This window comes from Saccostrea echinata, unplaced genomic scaffold, assembly GCF_033153115.1.
Source record: "Saccostrea echinata isolate AGI-Se365-2 ecotype Australia unplaced genomic scaffold, CSIRO_AGI_Sech_v1 ptg000012l, whole genome shotgun sequence".
NCBI lineage: Eukaryota > Metazoa > Mollusca > Bivalvia > Ostreida > Ostreidae > Saccostrea > Saccostrea echinata.
The window spans coordinates 8,874,708-8,878,396 of NW_026889761.1; positions in this window are offsets into that span (position 1 = coordinate 8,874,708).

The window sequence follows — 3,689 nt, forward strand, 5'->3', positions numbered from 1 at the left end:
AGTTAGTTGAGTTGATTTCTTGATCATTCTACCGGAATGCAAATTTCGCCAAGCGAAAGGTCAGGAGCTAAGAAGGCCTAATATGCATGTAATTCTCGTGCGACTTTATTTGTGTTTGACGTCAGTGGGCGGGGACTATTGAAATTGACATGTGAGGCCTCGTGTAATTTAAATCTATTACTCTACATTTTTAAAATCTAAATTTACAATTTTATTTCACAATGAAATGGAAATATAAGGAATCACTGTCTAGTTAGTAAAGTATACCAGGGACATCAACGATAGTTGGAAACGTGGGATAATTTATGCATAACGGGCTTCGTCCGTTATGCAAATTATCCCACGTTTCCAACTATCGTTGATGCCCTGGTATACTCTACTAACCAGACAGTGATCCTTAAATATATAAGCAATGTACAACGAGCTCCCAGCACTTTTCAGAATAGTAGAAATAATAGCTACACGTGTTTAAAAATTCAGAATTCAGAGTGAAGCGGATATCGTTGAACTTTTGATATTTTCGAGGGACTCGACCTGTCATTCTAGCACGTTACTGTACAAATGCTCTCCCTACGGCTATATATAAAGTCTTCACATCACCAATTTAGTTTGACAATAAAATGTGGATTAATATATTTTAGAATACGTCTTTATTTTGGTCCAATTAAGCTTGTTTCGTATTCATTTTTATTTTTACAAACTTCGATAATAGCTTGACCCATACCTCAAGTACAGAGAAACTGCGTGTCAAACTAAGAAATGACGTCATCTCAGTAAGTACAGCGAGATCAAGCTGGCTTTCATTTTACATACACTAAGTGCTATTTTGGCTAGATAAGTTGCACATCCATTTATCTTTATAATATTTTTGAGAACGAAAGTATCTGAGTGTGTTTAAAAAAACAAACATATAATATATATTTACATTTGCTGTGTTTTTCTACTAAGCCAACTGTGAAATTGATTTGAAAACCATTTTTGTATATTTGCATTCTCACTGTTTCCTCACACTATGAACCTGCACTCAACAGTTGCGTTCATAGTACTATAGATGAAACTTGTTCTGGTATGAGTGCAAATTCGTTTCTTTCAGTCGCACAGTATAAACTAATACACTAATACAACGCGTTCAGAAGTATATATACCAAATGTTCTGCAAAAGGAATAAATATTCGTTTTTAATAATATTCTCGGGAAAAAAAGAAATTCAAAATGATTAAAATTGCTGATTTAAATCTTTAAAAAATAAATTTCGGTCAATGTATTTAATTGTATAATAAAACTTTTTACAAATTGAAAAGAACTGCTATATCTTTATTTTTTTCTGTTTATATTTACGCATCTTTTTTTGCAAAGAACGATAACTCTTTACGCTAGGGTGTTTCACGTTCAAATGAAACGAAATTTCTGTAATATTACATCTATTTTAAGAACGGTTTCAGCTCATAAAATAAATTTTAAGAACTTAAAAAAAACATAGTAAAAACATTCTTGAGTTAACATCAATATAAAAGCATTCTCTTATTTTATTATACTGTTAAATTGTTAATTTTTCTCGGAGGGTTTCGATGACGTCACAACTGCATCAAAACAAAAAAAAAAAACTACGAGAATTTGAAGACGACGCGGTGTGTATCCAGATAACTGTGGTTGAGAAGCAAATACCATATAAATTATTTGTAATTTATTGAGAAAGGGTTGATTAATCAGGTCTACTCATTTTATTGTCATGTTTTTTTTCTTTACTGGAGACAAGCAGCCGTACCCTTATGTAAGCCAGGACTTCCTCTGATATTCTTGACAACATCAAAGAATGCAAATATAAGTAATAAACAACGATTATTCAGTGAACATGGCATTATGAATAGCAATAGCTCTGCTAGCATATTTTCCATGATGCGCGCTAGCGCGCATCATGGAATATGCCAGCAGAGCAATTGCTATTCATAACGCCATACTGAATAACGTTGTTTATTTCTGAAAAGTATACTCACGCGTAGAAACTCGCGCTAAAGTGACGTCACAATGAGGCTACAGAGACGTTAATAAAAATATGACGATATAGCGCAGCGAGAAATTCAAACATTTAGTACATATTTTAGGAACGACTCTAATTCTTGGCCAAATTATTCGAGTATAACCTGGTTTGGGTCAGTTTACGCTTTATAATCCGCGAAGCGGAGCGGATTATAAAACAGCGTAAACTGACCCAAACCAGGTTATTTAAGAAATAAACAACAATGTTAAAAAGTTCTCTGGGAAATGAACTTGGTTGGTCACGTGATCAAATCCTGTGAAGCCCGAAGGGCTTCTCAGTAGATTTGATCACGTACCAACCAAGTTCATTTCCCAGTGAACTTTTTAACATTGTTGTTTATTACTTTTATTTACATTTGAGACAAATATTCTGAAAAGAACTGCATTTATTACACGAACGGCCCGCCGTATTGCTACGTTGTGACGCGCAATGATCTAGAAGCTGTTTGGTCTTGAGAGTTCGCCTCGCTCCAACATTTGAATACTTACATTGATGTTCAGCAGTCCAGTTCAGGGAATATCTGTTCCTAATGAAAAACAATGATCGCTACTGGCAATATTCTTACTATTATTGTATGAGTTCTTTATATATGAAGTCAAATGCGGTGCTATCGTCTTCAGTTTACATACCTTCAGAGGAATTTCGGGTTAAAAAGGTAAGCGTGATTTTAGGCTAATTAAAAACATTCTTCAAATCGAAGAAAGAACTAATGATCATTTGTTGAACGAAGAAAAACATATATGTTCCAATAATTTTATCTTTTTACGCTTTAACGGCTTAGAAGTTCCGAAACCAGTGTCACCGTGACAGAAATATGTAGACAGATATCATCGCGCTGTGTGATTCGGTCATGCCATGACCTCTGACCCCCAAATAAGTTCATACAGAATTGAACATATTTTCTCTTCAATAGGTTCATCTAAGAAAAATATTTGCAAATGTAAATAAACTCGAATAATTTGGCCAAGAATTAGAGCCATTCCTTATAATTTAATTTTAAAATCATTAAATAACTATGGGTGTAAAATTTCGTTGCTTTTTATTAGTTCAAATTTGCCGCTCAATTATACAACCATAGTAACGGAAGTGATGGGAAGCGAGGGGAGGTAAAAACTGATACATAGGCCTAGCAGCCTTGTTGTTTGTTTACATGTGGTAAGATCGAATTATTGTTTGAAGTTAAAGGTACATTTATTAAATCAGGAATTTTGCATGAATCCCGAGGACTGGAAATGAGAGGATTGTATGGATACAGATGATTCAGCTGGTTGTCAAGGGGTGTGTCCCCATACCAATCCAGGTTATACAGAAATAATTTGTGTTCCGTTTTGGATATTAACCAATCAGAGGCTAGAATACAAACAAAATTAAATTATTTTTGTGCATTTAAACATGTAAAATGTAAATATAAGGAATGTTTTTAAGTTAAGTGTGAATTATTGGTATGTAAATCACACAGACTTGCACGTAGGCATATTTTTCATGAAGCGCTAGGGCGCTTCATGAAATATGCCTACGTGACAAATCTGTGTGATTTACACACCAATAACTCACACAAAACTTAAAAAACATTCCTTAATTATTCATCGACATTCATTTGTATTGTTTAAACGTGACGTCATATAACAGCTTTCCCGAACCTCTGCATAGG